The sequence below is a fragment of the Peromyscus maniculatus genome, chromosome X, assembly GCF_049852395.1.
Source record: "Peromyscus maniculatus bairdii isolate BWxNUB_F1_BW_parent chromosome X, HU_Pman_BW_mat_3.1, whole genome shotgun sequence".
Classification (NCBI taxonomy): domain Eukaryota; kingdom Metazoa; phylum Chordata; class Mammalia; order Rodentia; family Cricetidae; genus Peromyscus; species Peromyscus maniculatus.
Genome location: NC_134875.1, coordinates 93456692 through 93478216, shown reverse-complemented (window position 1 = coordinate 93478216; position 21525 = coordinate 93456692).

Here is a 21525-nt window from a genome sequence, read left to right as displayed (position 1 = left end):
GCAAATGACATAGCTTTGTTTTTGAAAGCTCAGTAAAACTTTATTGTGCATGCTTGTATATATGTGTGCACTTTGTATTCTTGTTCATCTGGTGATAAGTACCTAACTTCATTGCATAATTTGGCTATTGTTGAAGTGCCATGTTAAACTTAGAGAATCAGCTTTATGATAAGCTCACTTAATTTTTTATGTAGGTAGAATTTGTATAAGTGCATAATATTGTACCTCTGTGTTATGGTTTCGTTAAACTGCTTTTCTGACTTCCATTTTGGTTAGACTAATTTACATCCACACTAACAGCATATAAGTTTTCTCTTTTCTTCATATTTTTGACAGAATTTATTGATAACATTCTGAGATGAGAAACATTCTAAATGTAGTAGGTTGATTTTGATTTCCCTAATGGCTAAAGATTTTAACTTTTAAAAATGTTTTTTATTGGTCATTTGTGTTTCTCTATTCAATTGTCCTCTTATTAGTTGGATTGTTTTTGCTTTGTTGTGTATATTTTTAGTTCTTCAAACATTTTCCATATTAGTCCAGTGTAATATAAATTACTGATAAAGGTTTTCTACCATTTTGTAATCACATTACTTCATTTTAGTAATTACTAAAAATCTTTACTAAAGAATTTTTTACAACTATACGTTTCTTTGGTTTTGATCAGTAGTTGTGCTGTGCAGTTAGCTCCGTGGACTTCTTTAGGAAGAACTATCTAGTCTCCTTCAATTTGATGTTGACAGCCACCATTTTTTTGGGTGATGTTAATTCTTTAGGGGTTATAGTATGGTGATTTTCTAATTCTAAAACTCCTTTGGAGCTTATTTCCTGTAATTCTTTCAGTCAACTATTTTTATTATTCTTTATTTTTTTAGTTACTATCTTGACATGGTGGTAATATCCATAATATTTCTCTATTCATTTTGACTCCCTTCTATATGTAGAACTTGTACTTTTTGTTTTCTTAGTATCATTTAGTTTTATTTCTTTCATTTGTTATTGAAAAGTACTTATGAAATTGTTTATATGTCTTTAAAGAGTTGATTTTAATTATTTCCTCATATAAAATTAATGCATTCTACATTTATTTTTTACTTGCTGCTTGTTTTCTGTTTAATTTGATATTCATTCTCTAATATTTTAAGTTAACTAACTGTCAAATAATCTTTCCACATATACATGCTTTGTTCCTATCCAATGTCTGTCTTTGTGTCTCAGCCTGGTCTGGCAGTGACAGTGGGGTTGAGATTGGTGTTGAACTCTACGTTCTCACACATCTGCCTATTAAAGGCTTATGCCACAAGCCTGAATATAAATAATGTTTTAATGAACAAAACACTACCATCACTGGCATTTGGGCTAGTTGTAAAACTATTGATAATAGAATTGTATTGTATGTTTTTTGTGTAAATATAACAAATATCGTATATATCTTTTGCAATTAAGTAGTATTTGGACCATATAAATATATTAAAAAACGCATTTTTGTAAGTGTGTATGAACAAAATCTCTAGGCAATGCTGAATAACTTTTGAGGGTAGAAAGATTTTTAAGAAGAGAAATTTCAGTGGAGAGGGGAGGGGAAGGGAGGGGCTTGGAGGAAATGAGGGAGGGGAAACTGAGGTTGGGATGTAATGTATGAGAGAAGGATAAATGGGTAAATAAATATTTTAAAAGTTTCAGAATTGATAGATTGATTCAGTATTATGTCATACTTTGCACTTTCTAATTACTTTCTAATATTAAACTTGAACAAATTTAACAACTAGGGACAGATTTTTTCTTTGGTAGAAACAAAAGAATTTACTTGAGATATAACAGTAAATGTAAGTAGACAACTACAAATATTCATAGAATACCCAGGAAAATTGAATTTCCTTTGAATAGCTATTGTAGATGGAGTTTTTTTCTTTTTCTCTATTCTTCTCTCATACAATACTTCCCAACCACAGAGCCCCCCCACCCCATTCTGTTCTTCCCAGTCCCCACCATCTCCCCTCTTGCCCAGATGCACTGCCCCTCTATTTCCATTCAGAAAAGAGCAGGCCTCCTAGTGATATCTGCTGAATACCACGTAACAAGATGCACTAAGATGAGGCACAAACACTCAAATGAGATGGATGAGGCAATCCCGTAGGAGGAAAAGAATCCCATGAGCAGGCAAAAGAGTCAGACACACACCTACTTTTAAGAGTCCCACAATAACACACACAACCATAACATATGTGCAGAAGCCCTAATGAAGACCCATGCAGGCTCTGTGATGGTTGCCTCAGTCTCTATGAGCCCCTATAAACCCTTCTTTAGTTAATTCTATGGGTCATGTTCTCCTAATGTCCTCAACCCCTCTGGCCCCTACAGTCCTTCCCTCCCCTCTTCTGTGGGGTTCCCCTGGCTCTGCCTACTGTTTGGCTGTGGGTCTCTGCATCTGTTTCCATTGGTTGCTGGATGATGCCCCTCTGATGACATTTGGGCTAGGCAACAATCCATGAGTGTAGCAGAATATCATTAGGCATCATTTCATTGACTTTTTTTGCCAGTTGTGTTTGGTTCTATCCTAGGTCTCTGGACCAACCAGCTTCTGGATCCTGTTGATCCAGGCAGTGTTAGGCATGGGCTTCCTGTTGTGGTATTGGCCTCAAGTTAGACTGGTCATTGGTTGGCCACTTCCACATGTTCTGATCCATTGTTGCCCCAGTGCATCTTGCTGGCAGGATGGGTTGTGGGCCCAGTCATAGGTTTTATGGTTGGGTTGCTGTCATCACTGGGAGACTTGCCTATTTACAGAAGATGGCAGGTTCAGACTACCATTTTCTCCATTACTAGGAGTCCTCACTAGGATCATCCTCATAGGTTTCAGGGAGTTTCCACTGCACTATGTTTCTACATCACCCCCTAAATGCCCACATATTCCAGTTGTCTCTCCCCACAGTCTCTCCCTCCATCCCTCTCTCACTCACCTGATCCTGCCTGTTCCCTTATACCACCCTGAATGTGCCTGATCTCATCTGATCTCAGACGGAGTTTTAAATTCATAGAGATATTCACAGTATTTTCACCTTTACTACAAAATTATGATAAATGCTTAGGGAGTCTTTATAAATTGTTGCAACTCAACACAGTCATTTTTTATACTGATAGCTTCATTAACATAATATTTGTGTTACAAAAATAGCTAATATTGATGCATTGTTATTAAGTGGAATCTATGGTTAACTTTAAATATTCTGTGAGTTTTAGAATAAACAATGTATGGGAGGATTTGAAAGATGGCCCAGAGCATTCACTCTATTTAAGAATACCTGGCTTTGGTTCCCAGCACCTGGAAGCTCACAAACATCTATAACTCCAGTTCCAGAGGAATCAGAGCCCTCACGAGGCACTGTAAACACATAGTACATTTACATACATGCAGGCAAAATAGTCATATACATAAACTAAAAGTTAATAAAATTTTAGAAGAAAAATATATGGTATGCATGTTGTCTTAAAAGACACTTTCACTACACTAAGATTCTTATTTGTTCACTTATTCACCTACCTCTCCATATCCTTGGTCACCTTGTCTTTCTAAATGGCTTTAATAGTATTATTCTTTTGAAACATCCAGCATTTAGCTTCTTTCAAATAGGCTACTTTCACTTATGCATATGCACAGCTTAGCAGCTTGTTTCTTTTTATCACTAAATATTAATCAATTTTATGGATGTTCTAGACATTGTTTATTCATTCATCTGTTAAAGAACATCTTGATTAATTCTATAATCTGACAGTTATTAATAAAACTGCTATCAATATTTGTGTGCAGGTTTTATGTGGACATAGCTGTAGCTGGAGTTTTCCTGGTCCTGCCTGGCCCACAGTCAGGACAAATCTCTCTCACCCGCCAATCCTGCAGCTGCTCAGACCCAACTGAGTCAACACACAGAGACTTATATTGCTTACAAACTGTATGGCCATGGCAGGATTCTTTTTTTCTAGTTCTTATATCTTAAATTAACCCATTTCTATTAATCTATATTTTGCCATGTGGCTCATGGCTTACCAGTATCTTACATGTTGGTAGTCATGGCAGTGGCTGGCAGCGTCTCCTGACTCAGCCTTCCTGTTCCCAGAATTCTCTTCTCTGCTTGTCCTGCCTATACTTTCTGCCTGGCTACTGGCAAATCAGAGCAACACATTCAAAGCATAGAGAACATCCCACAGCACATAGTTTTCAAAGAGTATAAATACTGAGGAGTTCAATTGTTGGATAGTATGATAAGAGTATGTTTGATTTTGTAAATTACTATTAAACTTTCTTCCAAGGAGGCTGTATAATTTTACATCAATACTAAAATGTTCTCTTGTTCTACAAATTCTCCATCATTTGATCTGTAGGTGTTTAGGACTTTATTCACTTTATTAAGTGTATAATTTCTTAAGTAGAAATACTCTGAACCAGATGTTCTCTTATCCATATATTTATTTTAATGTATTACAAAAAAACAGATTTAGTTAATCTATATTACTAACTTTTGGATATAGGGATGTTCATAGTATTTCCTTATTTTACTATTTAAAAGTAATCATTATTGACAGTTTATTTGATATTTGATACTAGGAAGTATGACTTATTTATAATGTGGCTGGGAGTTTATTAACTTTATTTTATTAAATGCTGGCTTATTTGACTTTATTGATTTTCTTTTCTATTAATGGTTACATTTTCCCTGATTACTGTTCTAATTTACATTTTTTGCTAACCTTTAATTTGTTCCTTTTCCAATTTCATTTTAGAAGACAGCTTAATTGATTGCATTAGATATCATGTTTCTGATATATATATATTCTATAATATAAATATATATAAATAAATATAAATTATATTCTGTAATATAAATATAAATTTTCCTGCTTTCACTAATGTTTGTATTTAAATTTTCTCCAGAATTATTCTTTCACCTATGTATTTTTTAGTAAAATTTTAGATAATCTCAAATATTTTAGGATTTCCTTATTACCATTTTTATAATTTAATATTTAAATTCCAGTGTCCATATAGATACAGATATTTCTTTTTCTTTTTCTTTTCAAAATTAGATTTTCTTCATACAGTATACTCTTATTATGTCTTCTCCTTCCCCCAACTCCTCCAAAATCTTTCCCACTTCCCCTCCTATCCAAATCCACACCTACTTGTAGTCAGAAGCTTTCCTTTGTCGTGTTTGGGCCTGCAGCTGCTCATATCCAAATAAACACACACAGGCTAACATTATTTTTAAATTATGGCCAATGCAGGCTTCTTGTTATCTAGTTTTTATATCTTAAATTAACCCATTTCTATAAATCTATGTTTGCCACGTGGCTTGTGGCTTACCAGTATCTTGCTTCTCATGGGAGAGGCTGGCAACATCTCCTCTGGTCTGTCTTTCTCCTCTCTCTCTCCCCTTAGGGAAAAACAGGCATCTAAAGAATAATAATAAAATACAATAAATTAAAGATAAAACCTCTGATTAGTTTTAGTTTGAAGTATATTTTGTCATATTTTAGGAGAGTGATACCTGTTTACTTCTTGTTCCACTTGATTGGTATATTTTTGTCTATCCTTTTACTCTAAGGTGGTCCCTATCTTTAAGACTAAAATGTATTTCTTAGAGGCATGTATTTTTTTTCAGCCATTCTGTGTCTTGATTGTAGAAATGAGGCCATTAACATTTAAAGTAATAATTGAAATGTGTGCATTGATTGCAGTCATTGTTTTCTTGTTTTTAGTTGGTACTTTATATTTTAGTACTTATGGCTTCATATTCTTTTCTAATATACTCTGGCTTGGCTTACTTGTGTCTTTATTCATAATTTACTGGATATGAATTTTTAGTCTGTTTATATCATGGAAAGTTTTTCTTGATGTTTTAAAAGATTAGGGTCATCCTTGGTGTGGTCTCTATTTTTTTGTTTGTGGATGGGGATGTGAGCTCTCATCTGCAGCTCCAATGCCATGTCAACCTGCCTGCTGCCATGCTGCCTGCAATTATAGTTTTGGATTCCTTTCCCCCTAGAACTTTAAGCACCAAATTAAGTGATTGATTCAATAAAATGCTTTGCTTATAGTGTTCTGTAACAGCAATGGAAAAGTAACTAAGACAGAGATAGGTACCAGGGACTAAGCTATTACTGTGATAGAAATGGAAATGTGGCTTTCTGGAGGAATGTGGAAGATTTTGAGACTTTGGAATAGAAAAACAGATGAATGCTGTAAGCAGAGCTTAATGGGCCATTCTAGTATGAGCCTGGAAATAGCAGAGCTAAGAGCTGTGTAGACTATGGAGGCTCAAGTCAAGAGGGCACTGGGAAATTTAAAGGAAAGCCTTACAAGTAGAATAATCAAGAAGGAGACATTATATGGGACAGATAATAATCAAATCTTTGGCTTTTGAGAATACGAAAGCAGCATGCAAGAGAATAATCAGGCCGTTAAAGACAAGATCTGCACCATTGGAAGTTTGGATTAGAGACACTGTTAATGTTGATTCTCTTGACCATGATGATATGTGGATAGGAGAAGCAATTTCAAGAGGTTTGAGGAATGTCAGATGTTTTGGATGTGGAAAACAAGGACATTTGAAAAGGGACTGTAAACAGGGCCTTCCTAGAAACAATGTTACTTCAAGGAACAATGGCAACAGAATGCCCCTTCCTTCTGGAGTATGCAGAAGGTGTGGTAAGGGAAAACACTGGACCAACAAATGTAGATCAACAAGGGACAGACAAGGTAATCCTTTGCCTCTGTCTTTGGGAAACGCCCAGAGGGGCCTCAGGCAGGCCCCCACAGCAAATCAAGTTCAGACCTTTCCTGCAGTCGTAGAGGAAACCCTTACTCAGAGAAATTAAATAACCCACGCTGATTGGGGTGATAAAACAGCTGAGGCAGAGAGATGCTGCTAGCTGCCGCCATGACAAGTAAGATGTAAGGTACCGGTAAGCCATGAGCCACATGGCAACTTATAGACTAATAGAAATGGGTTAATTTAAGATATAAGAACAGCTAGCAAGAAGCCTGAGCCATTAGGCCAAACAGTTTAAATAATATAAGCATCTGAGTGATTATTTTATAAGTGGGCTGTTGGACTGCTGGGGCTTGGCAGGACCTGGAGAAAACTTCAGCTATAAATGGCACCCACCGGGTTGGCAAGAGTTTCCACCTAAAACCTGAGAAAAAAGATTCTGAAATGGAGCTAAAACAGCTTCCTAGTTGTCTCTCTCAAGTTAGTGGCAGACTGCGGATTTGAGCTAATATTGCGGGTATGGCTGGAATGAGGCATCTACATTATGCTGCCTTTGCTATTACAAAAAAAGAGGTTTCTGGGCTACGCACTGCTTTGATAGAAGCATAGAACCACTGTTTCTAAAAGTTGATGGTTCCCAGAGATGGCGGGAAACATACCACTGCCATGTTGGGAAGCTGAGGTGGGCAGAACCACCAGCCAAAGCTGCTATTTTAGCCCTAGTAATGTTGCAGTTTAAAACAATAGATTCACAATAAGACAGATTCAGATGGAGCAAGACTTTGAATGGTTTACGATGTGTGTAAACATGTACGCAGGCTTGAAAGAGAGAGAAAAAGAAACATGTGCAGTTATATAAACAGTTTTTTAAAAATAAAGTCTTTAAAGAGACAGTAAAGATAATATAAAAAATAAGCCATGTAAAGATGGATATTACACAGAGAATCTGAATTGTGTTGTCTTTGATTTTCTTAACCGCAGAAAAACATTTTATTGTAAAAGCTGTTGAGTTAAGCCAATATGTGTATTTTAAAGGTACCTTGACTTCCAAATTTGGATGTAAGGATATGCTGCTTTGGAAAAAAGGCTCTGTGCTTGTTTCCACAGAAAGTCAGAGGCTATGGATTTGTTCCAGATTAAGATACATCAGGTTTGACCAGCCAAGACCCCCTGAAAGTTCTCGGATGACACCATGGCCCAGATGATCCAACATCCAGAACGGTTTCAAGGCAACTGACTCAGATGATACACCTTCACGGACTACTCCATAATCCTAAAATTTTCTTTATGTCCCCATAAGATACAGTACCCCCCCCCAGCAGAACGTAGTAAAAGAAGCCACACACAAATTCCCAAATATACCAAGCTGGCTTGGGAGATGAAATTGGCTCACTCATTCTCTAAACCCAAACATATTGCTAAGAAAAAAAAAGTTGAGAGATTCCTTTGTCCCATATCAGAAGAGCCCTCTGGTGTGTGACAGAGAAAAACCAATATTTTTATTTAAATCAGGTTGGCAATAAATGTGATCTCTTTCTCAGGGGAAGGACGGCAGTGGCAGCAAAGGGTAAGAAAAAGTTTTTAGTATCAGCTCTTAGCTACTGCTCTGACCTCTTGGGCTTTTAACTCTGCATTTGGCTCTGTGTTTCTTATTTAATAAGGCTGTTACATTGAAAGACCCCCACTCCATTATGAGGACATGGGGCGTTGGGCCAATGAAATCCCCCCCCCCGTCCCAATAACTTAGCCTAAGAAACGCCATTCTGAAAGGCAAGAACCAGAAAAACAGGAGTTCACAGCTGTGGCCAGCCACCCAGCCTTGAGAGAGATAACTGTGGCCAGCCATCCGGCCTTGAGAGAGAGATAACTGTGGTTGGCCACCGGCCTTGGGAGAAAAACCGTTGAGTCAAATCAGGATATTTATAATTGGCCCCCTGGCCTTGAGGAATAAGCAGCTGGGCTGGAAAAACGCCCACTGTACCCTAGGCAAGGCCAAGTCAGCCACACACATCAAATTTCCGAGAATTAAAAATACGTCCCCAAGTTCACGCTGGCCTTCTTTAAAACAACCAATAGGAACCCTGTAACTATGCTTCTCGCTTCTGTAACCGCGCCTCTGCCCCTGGGATCCTATAAAAAGTCCCCCTTGCCCTAGGAAGGCGCGCAAGTCTTCCAAGAGACTTCGCCCCAGGTACCTGTGTATCTGAATAAACCCTCTTGCTGTTTGCATCTGATCTGTGGTTTCGGCATGTTCCTTGGGTTTGGGGTCTCTCCTGAAGGAAGATCTCCCCTGGGGGTCTTTCATTTGGAGGTTCCACCGAGATAGAGACCCCTCCCTGGGACCACCGACCCACCATCAGGAGGTAAGCCAGCCGGCCTCGGTATATGTCATCCCTGTCCTGTCTGAGTGTTGTCTGTTTGTCTGTGCGCCTGATAATCGGTCTGTGGCGGTGGGGGCTGAAGGAGGTGACGAGCTCGGACTTCGCCCACCGTGACGCTGGAAGACATTCCACGGGTGTCTGAAGTCCCCTCTGGGGCACGGTTTTTCGGGGCCACTCATGTATCCGAGGGATACGTGGTGTTGGTCGGAGATGAGGGGTCCGGACCCTCGCAGTCTCCTTCTGGTTTGCTTTCGGTTTGGAACCGAAGCCGCGCAGTGCGTGTTAGTCTTATTTGCATTTGTCTGTCGTTCTTTGTTTTCTGTTTAACCGTTCTCCTCCTAGAAACAGCCATGGGACAGACTGTCACCACCCCCCTGAGCCTCACGCTTAACCAGTGGTCAGACGTGAAGACACGAGCCAACAATGAGGGAACCTTTAACCTCAGTCTTATTTCACAGGTGGAGGGAAAAGTTTTCGCTCCGAGTCCCCATGGCCACCCGGAGCAGGTCCCATACATCGCCGTATGGAGACTCCTGGCGACAGAACCCCCTCCATGGGTTAGGCCGTTTCTCTCCCCTCCAGCCCCCCCGGCAGCAGCAGCACTCGCCGAATCCCGGGGCCGAGGAAGCCGGGTTTGGGACCGCCCCCTGGCCGGCGACCGGCCACTGCCAGGCGCACTTCCACCGTGGCGGTGCGCCGAGTCCGGCTCCGGGACAGCTGGGGAGGCCCGGTTTGGGGAAGGTGGCTCGGGAGGGGCGGCGCCACCTATGGGCGCCGAGCCACCCCGCCACGAGTGTTACAGCCCCTCCACAGCATCACCACTCCCTCTCACCCCTCCTACCTCCTCCCTTTACCCTGTTCTCCCACGAAAGGATCCCCCTAAGGCCCCTGTCCTTCCCCCAGACCCCAATTCACCTCTTATTGACCTCCTGACAGAGGACCCACCGCCATACCCGGGGAATCAGGCGCCGGAGGGACCGGCGGCCCCTGCAGCAGCGCCGGAGGGACCGGCAGTCCCCTGCAGCAGCCCCCGAACAGCCTCTACAGAGAGAGCAGGAGGATGAGGCTCTGGCTCCCTCCCCAATTGCCGGTCGCCTAGGAGGAAGGCGCGACGAACCAGCTAAAGAATCCAGGGCCTTCCCCCTTCAGGAGGGCCCTAATCACCAGCTCCAATACTGGCCATTTTTGGCCTCTGATCTTTACAACTGGAAGCAGGTTCCAGGAGACGATGGAAGACCCACCCAATTGCCTAATATCATTGATGCAGCCTTTCCCCTCACCCGCCCGAACTGGGACTTCGCGACCCCAGAAGGTAGGGAGCACCTACGTCTCTATCGCCAGTTGCTCTTGGCGGGTCTCCGAGGGGCTGCTAGACGCCCTACCAATTTGGCTCAGGTTAGGAATGTGATCCAGGGAAAGGAGGAGATGCCGGCAGCGTTCTTGGAAAGACTTAGAGAGGCTTATAGGATGTATACCCCGTACGATCCGGAAGATCCAGGACAGGCGCCGGGTGTCATCTTGTCTTTCATCTATCAGTCAAGTCCAGATATAAGTGCCAAGTTACAGAGACTAGAAAGATTGCATTCATTCAGTTTGTCAGATTTATTGAGAGAGGCAGAGAAAGTGTTTAATAAGAGAGAAACTCCCGAAGAGCGGGAGGAGAGGATGTGGCAGAGGCGAGAAGAGAGAGATAAAAAACGTCATAGGGAAATAAGTAAAGTCCTGGCCACTGTAATGTCTCAGGGACAGGTCAGAGAGGGAGTTAGGACAGGAGATCAAAGAAGGACACCGCTTGACAAAGACCAGTGTGCTTACTGTAAAGAGAGAGGACATTGGGCTCGTGACTGATCAAAGAAGCCTCAAGGGTCTCGGAGAACTAAGCCAAGGGCCACGGACCTCCTCAATCTGGAGGATTAGGGAGGTCAAGGCCAGGAGCCCCCCCTGAGCCTAGGATAACTCTCAAGATTGGGGGGCAGCAAGTGACCTTCCTAGTGGACACCGGGGCTCAACATTCAGTCCTGACCCATACCGGAGGCTCTCTCAGTGACCGCACAGCTTTGGTCCAGGGGGCCACAGGTAGCAGGAGGTATCGATGGACCACCGAGAGAAAGGTGCAGCTGGCATCTGGACAGGTAACCCACTTTTTTTGCATATACCCGATTGCCCTCACCCATTATTGGGCTGAGACCTGTTGACTAAGCTCAAGGCCCAGATTTGCCAAAGCAAAGTCATTTACCTGGGTTACACCTTAGAGGGAGGACAGAGATGGCTCACGAAAGCAAGAAAGGAGGCCATACTCTCCATACCCCCTCCAGGGAACCCCCGCCAGGTGTGGGAGTTTCTAGGTACTGCCGGCTACTGCCGCCTCTGGATCCCAGGTTTTGCCGAGATGGCTGGCCCTCTGTATCCTCTCACCAAGCCCGGGATCATGTTCCACTGGGGAGAGGAGCAACAACAGGCCTTTCAACGAATTAAGAGAACCTTGCTTGAGTCACCAGCTCTTGGCCTACCAGATCTGACTAAGCCCTTTGAACTGTTCGTGGACGAGAACTCAGGCTTTGCAAAAGGAGTGCTGGTACAGAGACTGGGGCCATGGAAGAGACCTGTAGCTTATCTATCCAAGAAATTAGACCCGGTAGCTGCAGGATGGCCCCCCTGTCTGCGCATGGTAGCTGCCATTGCTGTTTTGCTCAAGGATGCAGGGAAACTGACTTTGGGACAGCCATTAACTGTGTTATCCTCCCATGCGGTGGAAGCTCTGGTCCGACAGCCCCCAGATAGATGGCTCTCAAATTTCAGGATGACCCACTACCAGGCTCTGTTGTTAGACACAGACTGAGTGGTGTTCGGACCAGTTGTCTCCCTCAATCCTGCAACCCTGCTGCCCTTGCCAGACCCATCCGAGGAGCACAATTGCCTCCAGATTCTGGCGGAGGCCCATGGCACCCGCTCCGACCTAACAGATCAACCGCTGTCGAACCCAGATTTTATCTGGTTCATGGATGGGAGCAGCTTCCTCCAAGAAGGAGAACAGAGGGCCGGAGCAGCCGTCACCACCGAATCAGAGGTACTTTGGGCCTCACCACTGCCGCCTGGAACATCGGCCCAAAGAGCAGAGCTGATCACGCTGACCCAGGCCTTCCGGATGGTGGAAGGTCCTCCTACAGGTGACTTCCAGCTGCCCTGCTTGTGCCCAAGTTAATCCAGGAAAAGCCCATCTGAGCAGAGGGAGCCGCCTGCGAGGCCACCACCCCGGAGTCCATTGGGAACTTGACTTCACCAAGGTATGGAATGCCCCAGATATTGGGGTCAGACAATGGGCCCGCCTTCGTCTCCCAGGTAAGTCAGAAGGTGGCCAGGCTACTGGGGATCGATTGGAAACTTCATTGTGCATACCGCCCCCAGAGCTCAGGACAGGTAGAACATGCAAATAGAACCATTAAGGAGACTTTAACCAAATTAACGCTTGCAACTGGCACTAGAGATTGGGTGCCCCTACTCCCATTAGCCCTTTACCGAGCCCGGAATACTCCTGGGCCTCACGGCCTAACCCCGTTTGAGATTATATATGGGGCTCCCCCACCAATTGTAAATTTCCTTCCCCCTGATATCTCCTCTTTTGCCACTAGCCCTACCCTGGAAGCACACCTCCAAGCCCTCCAACTGGTACAAAAGACGGTGTGGAAACCACTGGCTGATGCCTACCGGGAGCAACTGAATCGCCCGGTGGTGCCTTACCCATTCAAGATTGGGGACTCTAGCCGGGCGTTGGTGGCGCACGCCTTTAATCCCAGCACTCGGGAGGCAGAGCCAGGCTGATCTCTGTGAGTTCGAGGCCAGCCTGGGCTACCAAGTGAGCTCCAGGAAAGGCGCAAAGCTACACAGAGAAACCCTGTCTCGAAAAACCAAAAAAAAAAAAAAAGATTGGGGACTCTGTCTGGGTCCGACGCCATCAACCCAGGAACTTAGAGCCGAGGTGGAAAGGACCATACACTGTCTTGTTAACTACTCCCACTGCACTCAAGGTTGACGGGATAGCGGCTTGGGTCCACGCGTCGCATGTGAAGGCTGCCAGGGAACCCGACGGAGCTGAAAACACCGAGACATCTACATGGAAGGTTCAATGCTCTCCAAACCCACTAAAGATAAGACTCACCTGGGGGTCCCCTTGATCCCCCTAATCATCCTCCTGCTCATTTTATTGTTTGGGGCATGCATCCTCAACAGATTGGTGCAATTCATCAAGGATAGGGTTTCTGTTGTCCAGGCTTTGGTCTTAACCCAGCAATATCAGAAGCTCAGACAGTCAGAGATGGAGCTGACCCCTTATTCTCCATCCTAAAATGAAAGATTCCATTTGGTACAAAAGAAAATGGGGGAATGAAAGACCCCCACTCCATTATGAGGACATGGGGCATTGGGCCAATGAAATGCCCCCCCCCTCCCCGTCCCAATAACTTAGCCTAAGAAACACCATTCTGAAAGGCAAGAACCAGAAAAACAGGAGTTCACAGCTGTGGCCAGCCACCCGGCCTTGAGAGAGATAACTGTGGTCGGCCACCGGCCTTGGGAGAAAAACCGTTGAGTCAAATCAGGATATTTATAATTGGCCCCCTGGCCTTGAGGAATAAGCAGCTGGGCTGGAAAAACGCCCACTGTACCCTAGGCAAGGCCAAGTCAGCCACACACATCAAATTTCCGAGAATTAAAAATACGTCCCCAAGTTCACCCTGGCCTTCTTTAAAACAACCAATAGGAACCCTGTAACTATGCTTCTCGCTTCTGTAACAGCGCCTCTGCCCCTGGGATCCTATAAAAAGTCCCCCTTGCCCTAGGAAGGCACGCAAGTCTTCCAAGAGACTTCGCCCCAGGTACCTGTGTATCTGAATAAACCCTCTTGCTGTTTGCATCTGATCTGTGGTTTCGGCATGTTCCTTGGGTTTGGGGTCTCTCCTGAAGGAAGATCTCCCCTGGGGGTCTTTCAACATCTACAGAGACAGACTATCAGAACTTGAAGTAGATGATCTGGACAAAATAAGCAAACAACATGAACAAAATTTAAGAACACAGAAAAGGAACATACAGGAAATATAGGATACCATGAAAAGAAGAGAACTTTGAGTTATCAGCATATATAAGGGAGAATCCCAAGTCAATGGCATAAACAAGATCTTCAACAAGATCACAAAAGAAAACTTCCCCAAACTAAACAAAGACATAAACACACAGTTATAAGCAGCAGCACACAGAACTTTCTCCAACAAGGCCATACTTCCTAATACTTGCCAAATATTTCTACCAACTAAGGACCAAGTATCCATACATATAAGCTTGTAGGGTGTATATTATATAATATGTGCATATATGTATGTATATGTGTGTGGTGTGTATGTATTATATATAATATGTATATTGTAGACAATATGCATGTTTTTGTATAATCTTCTCTAACTACTGCAAACTTTTAGATAGTATATTGAAATTACTATTTTTTGTTATTTTTTATTTATTTTACATACCAACCAGTTTCCCCTCCCTCCTCTCCTCCTGATCCTTTCCTCCACCTCCTTTCTACCCACTCCCATCCACTCCTCAGAAAGTGTAGCTGAAAGTTGTCTGTGTCCTGCCTGGCCTGCAATCAGAACAAATCTCACTCACCTGCTGGTCCTGCTGTCGCTTGGACCCAAATAAACACACAGAGGCTTATATAAATTAAAACTGCTCAGCCATTAGCTCAGGCTTACCACTGACTATCTCTTACAATTAAACTCAGCCGCTTTTTGTTAATTTATATGTCGCCACATGTTCCATGGCTTTACCTGTGTGCCATTACATAGTGCTCCCTGGACAATGGGCTGGCATCTCCTGACTCAGCCTTCTTCTTCCCAGAATTCTCCTTGTCTGTTTATCCCACCTATACTTCCTGCCTGGCTACTGGCCAATCAGCATTTTATTAAACCAGTATACAAATGCATTATCCCAGAGCAAGAAAGGGCAAGGCCTCCTATGGCAGTCAACAACCTATGGAAACCACTATTTTAAAGTTACTTTTGTTGTAGTTATATTAATATAAAGTATTTTTATGACTGCGTATTTTGCTGTTTTGTTTTTGTATTTTACAAGGTTTTTAATGTGGATTGAACACTTACAATTCCATTTTTCCCTTCTCTCATCATATCTATTATATTTCCTTTTTGCTTTTTTAGTGCTTGCCACAGAGTTTCAAATTTATTTGTTGTGAATCCAAGTCCAATATCAAATAAAAGTCTATATTTTCACAGTTTTTGCAAGTATCTTACAGCATAGAGGTCTCAATATTTCCCTATCTTTTATCATCTTAGTATCTTCCATTTTACTTCTTCATAAGGTATAGACACTGAACACATTAACATGATTATTTTGAACAAACTGCAAGATCACTTAAGATTATGAAATAAAGGTGTCATTTTAACTTGATTTTAAGTGACTAATTTTTGGTGACTTCTAAAAATATTTCTTATCTTCAACTTGTTTATCTATAATTTATCTATATATAACCCACATCTGTTTGCATGTTTTCTGCTTTACTTACCTATTATAGTTCTTAAAGCATTTTCTATTTTATTTACTTATTATTATTGTTTAGAGATGTGTGTGTGTGTGTGTGTGTGTGTGTGCGTGTGTGTGTGTGTGTGCACATACACATGCACATATGCTTGGGCTTGTGTGCCACAGTGTGCCTATGGAGGTTAGATGACAGTTTGTGGGAGTTGGTTCTCTCCTTCTAATATGTTGGTCACACGAATTGTACTCAAGTGCACAGCTTTGTGATATAACTGCCATACCCTCTGAGTCACTTTTCAATGATCCCTCTGAGCTGTCACAGAACCCCAACAAATTCTAACTAATACTGCCATAGAGATCTAAAAATTGCAAGACTAGCATTTTGTTTTCCAAAAGAGGCAAATATTAAGTCAGTGCTTATAGGTAAAATGAGTTAAAGCAAATTGCTATTGAGTGAGTATCTGCATTCTTCTGAATTAGAATGCTGAAATCCTAACTCCAAATAATGAGAGAGAGAGAGTCTCACCTGACCACTTCTTGTCACCAAAGAAACTTCTAGTACTGGGACTGGGTTACATTCAATTGAGTTGTTGGCCAAAGTGGTACCATGGAAATCCCCAAATCACCAAGGATGTTGCCAAGACAATAGATTTCTCTCTACAAATTGACACCAGTGGCCTCACTGCTGAAGACAACATCAGTATAACTCATTGTACCAACTGCTGTTGAGTTGGTGACTCATAAAACCTTCATCCTTATGTTCTACTATCTTTGGTATGGGAAAGTAATCTGTGGGATAATAAAAGAAAAATGTAAACACCAAACCAGCCACAAACCCTATATCTACAGTGGTATACTGCCTGCAAATTATGCTAGGGGAGTGGTGGCACAGAACTTGTGGGAATAACCAACCAATGTTGTTTAACTTAAGGCCCCCTCTATGAAATGGAATCCATACTTGGCACTGCTTGGGTGACCAAGAACCAGAGATTAGATAGCCAAGAGACATAGGCAAAACCAAATATTACTGGTCTAAAAAAAAGTAACAATAAAATGACCCCTATTCTCCTATACTCATAGATTGGTGCCTTATTCAGCCATCACCAAAGAGGCTTCTGCAGTACATGGGACTAAATACAGAGATCCACAGCAGACATTATGCAGAGAGAGAGAGACCTTGGAACACACAATTTTAAATAAGATGTCTCCATAAAATTCCTCCCCTAGCACTCTGGAAACTCTGTGGAAGAGGAGGTGGAAGAGGAGGTAGAAAGAGTCTAAGGGCCAGATGGGATGGAGGACACCAGGAGAACAAGACTCTCTACATCAACTGGGCAAAGCTCATATATACTCACAGAGACTGAAGCAGCATATACAGTGCCTACACAAGTATGCACCAATTCCTCTGCATATGTATTATAACTTTCAGTTTAGTACTTTTATGGAACGCCTGAATTTGTGAATGAGAGGGTCTCTGAATCTTGTGCAATCTCTTAGGGCTCTACTCCTCCTGTTAGTTTGCCCTCTCCAACCTCAATGTGATGCTTTTTGTTTTATCTTATATTTAATTTTGTTTAAAAAAACACTATTGAGTATTGGTGGAAGTATTAAGACAACTCCATGTAGTTAAAAGGGAGATTTATTAGGGTGTTTTACTTACAACAAGTAAAGGGATAGGTTACAGGATCTGGGAGAGGTAAAGTGCAGTCCAGCAATGTTCTTCAGAGAACTCTGCTCAATCTACCATCCAACATTTAGGATTACCAGGAACCAAGAGAGCTGGTACATCTGGATCTCTGGTCCTAAGGGTTCCCATTTTGGACCCATCTCAGGGGCAGTTGATAGGTAGGCATGACAGTTACTGGAAGCCTCAATGGGGATAGTACTTCCAGTCAAAGCTGGAACAGCTACCCACTACAATTGAGAAAAAATCAAATTATTTTTTATTTTATGTATATGAGTGTTTTGCCTGCATGTATGCCTCTTCACCATGTTCATACATTTCCCTTGGAGGCCATAAGTAGGAATCAGATTCCCTGGAACTGGAGGAACAACAGTTAAGAGCACTTGTAGCCAGTTCCCAAATAACCACACAGAGACTTAATATTAATTATAAATGCTCAGCCAATAGCTGAGTTACTAACTACCTCTTACAACTTAAATTAAACCTTATTTTTTATCTGCCCTCTGCCATGTGGTGGTACCTTCTTTCAACATGGTACCTTATTCTTCCTTCTCTCTTCATATGCTTCAGACTCCTGAGATGTCACCCTTCTTCTTCTTCCTACCATGCTCGGTGTCCCACTTATACATCCTGCCTAGCTACTGTCCAGTCAGTTCCTTTATTAAACAAACCAGAAAGCACCTTGTTAAAGACACATCTTCACAGTGTACAAAAAGATTACTCCATAACATGTAACTACTGAACCATCTCTCTAGCTTCAAAGTGTTTATCTTTATGATGGGATTTTTAGTTTTATATTTTAACAAAGGGATCTAGCAAAAGTCAGACTCTTGTATTTATAAAACTGTCAAATTTATTGATAACTGTTAATGCCTCATAGTTTATTAAAGTCAATATTGTATGCATTGACATCATCTTTTTCAACTCACAACCATTAGAGACTGACATCTGCTCTCTTTACCCCAGCCAGAGCAGTAACAGTAAGACTCTATTAAACTAATGCCAAAAACAGAAAATCTGTTTTTCAGTGTGCTATTTGTAAATCAGTAATATATCTTCAACACATATACACATATTTTTACCATGAAATGGGTCTACTTTAATAGATAGTACCTAATTTTCAAGTTTAAATTTTACATGAAAAATTAAAAAATAAAAAAACCTGAAACACCTGTTTCTGTAAAAAAAAATTACAGCTGTTAAATATAAAGGTAACTTTTGGTTTTTTGTAGTAATAAGAGATTCTCTAATCAATTAATACAGATGGGAAAAACAAAGTTACTGTACCAGACAGGCAAAATAAAAATAAAACATGATTGCTGTCCTGTTCTCACCCCTTCACTTCATAGGAGATAAGAACAGTTTTCATTCATTTCTTTCCTATTTATTTCAAAAGTATTGATCAACTAATATTCCCAGCACAAGTCCAAAAATTATTCAAAGACAAAATAAAAGTGTGTTTTGAGGCTTTTTCCATTTTAATCCTTGTATCTTATACCAGAATGATAGAAGGTATCCCCTCTTTATCATGCTGAATTCAGGTTGAAGATTAGTACTTTTGTGTCAGGATAGAATTTGACATTTGGGTTCAAATTCATTATAGTCTTGAAACATAGGATATTGAGGAAAAGCCTCTTTACTTATTTGAAGTTCTTCCCACAAATTCTCAATGACAGGTAGCAGTTATATTTTTATCTCTTGGCTTTTGGTACCTTCATCATAGCCTGTAAAGGAAACATCTACACAGCTATTGAGTAGGCTGAATTGAAAGGAGCACAGTGTGTCCCTAACATCATTATGTGTTTATGGAATTAACATAAAATAGAATTGTTAGTATAGCAATAGCCTAATCTTGTTGGTTATTTTTCTACTCTTTTGGGGGGTGGGACTCACCACTCAGCTCCCAGATAAATGCATAGAGGCTTTTTTTACTTATGAATGTCCTCCTCTCCTCTTCTTGTTGCTTTTTTCTTTTTCCTCTTTCCTCCCAGATTTCTCCTTCTATTTATCCTCTCTGCTTGCCAGCCCCACCTATCTTTGCTCCTGACTTGCTATTGAGCATTCAGCACTTTATTAGACTATCAGATGTGAAGTACTGTCCTGCCTTGTTTTGGCAAAGTTCAGCAGTCTTTTTCCTGTGTGTCCTGCATGTCCAGTCTGCACAACACATTGTCAGTAGTTAAAGGCAAGAGCAGTTTCTTTGTCCAGTGGATAACTGTGGCACAATTAATGCAAACCCCATAAGGAGTTTCTTCAATGCCCATCATCTCTGAAGTAAATCAGTGCTGCCAGGAGCAGATGTGTCTCATTGTCATGAAAAAACTTAGGTTAACAAAATATTTAAATGCCATATTCTTTAGGTCTTTGAAGTATTTGAAAACCATTTATCTATTTAAAAAATACCTATTTAACTGAGAAAATATACCTAATATGACTATAAGTTTGATTATTATAGATTAACCACCAACTTCATTTCTCAATGATATATTACATTTTTTAAATGAACTGTATAAACGCAAACAAGAGTAGAAACATATACAGTGTAACAAAAATAACTTTAAATTTGTATCAATATACTCTATTCCCCTAAATTATAATAAACATCCATAGCCCACAAAATAATCAAAACCTCTCACAATCAAACTCTTGGGAATGTGGACATTGTTTTCATTTCCTCTTACTGCTTCCTGCTGTCTGTGGTTGAAGCATCATTAGGGTACCAGAGAGAAAATTTGAGATAATGGCCAAGCCCTGGGAAGATCAGCTATAACTTTTGTTGATAGATATCACCTTTGAAGTTTCAAGAGGTTTCCCTGGATCAAACCTGATCCATATTAACCTGGGATGAATCCACAGCCTCTGGTTTCCTATGGAAACAAAAGCTAAAATTCTTCCCCAAAGTATTTTTAATTTCCATCTGACAAATATTTTTTTTACTCTTTTAAGGTTAAGATATCCCTAAGGTATCTAGATTGGGCTCAATTTAGCAGTCCAGTTCACAATCCCATGTCTCTTAGCAGCTGTTGTTTGCTTATTAGCATTCAAAAAATTCAAAATCAATAAAATAACATACAGGATCCAGACTCCCTGTGTATTTCCCATTGCTATGTGGCTTATTCTTTTTTATTATATTACTTCTTTCTTTAAGTAGTTTATTATATTATTTTTTAAACTACTTAATTATTTCTATGACTGTTTATATACTTTTTCTTTCTTTCTTAAGCCTGCACACATGGCAAAACACACTGGAACCTGTTTAGAGGTTTTTAACATCTGGAACTTTTTTACTGTGTATCTTTCAGCCTTTTTTGACCATGCGAGCAAACTTTAAACTACTAAGTGGCATGGACCTCCACAAGGCTTTAGTGGCTAGCTCTACCCACTTCAGTGGTCATGAAAGCCAAGCCTAAAACTCATGACCCAGTTGGAGGTGCACTTGACTAGGAACTGCATTTAACCCCCCAGCTATGGAGTACCAGTGCCCTGCATGGTGTGAGGAATTTTTACTCAGTTTTTATTTGTTTCTATTTAACACACTGGCTGCTCATGGGCTCACTAGCACACCAGCAAGCATAAACTCTTAAAGGCGCCATATCCCTTTTTTTCTTAAAGCTTTCTCGGGCATTATTGAAATTCAAGCTCCATGTTGGTATGCCAAAATGATGTTGGTTATTTTTCTACTTTTTGAGGGGGGCTTGCCTAGCTCCCACATAAATATAGAGAGGTTTTTTTCTTACTTATTAATTTCCTCCTCCCCTCTTCATGTTGCTCTTTCCTTTTTCTCTTTCTTCCCAGATTTCTCTTTCTATTTAATCTCTCTGCCTGCCAGCCCAACCTATCCTTTCTCTTGCCTTGCTATTGGCCATTCAGCTCTTTATTAGACCATCAGGTGTTCTAGACAGGCACAGTAACACCGCTTCACAGAGTTAAACAAATGCAACATAAGCAAAAGTAGCACACCTTAAAGTAATATTCTACAACAGCCTAAGATTGCTCTCCTACCAGACTGTTGATGCCATCAAATTGAAATTCTTCCTTTATTGGCTTTATTTTGTTTTGGTTTGTCTAGCTTTGTTGCAGTGCTTGGAATAAAATTCAACACATTACTCATGCTAAATAACCAGTCTACTATTGAGATACTTAAAACATA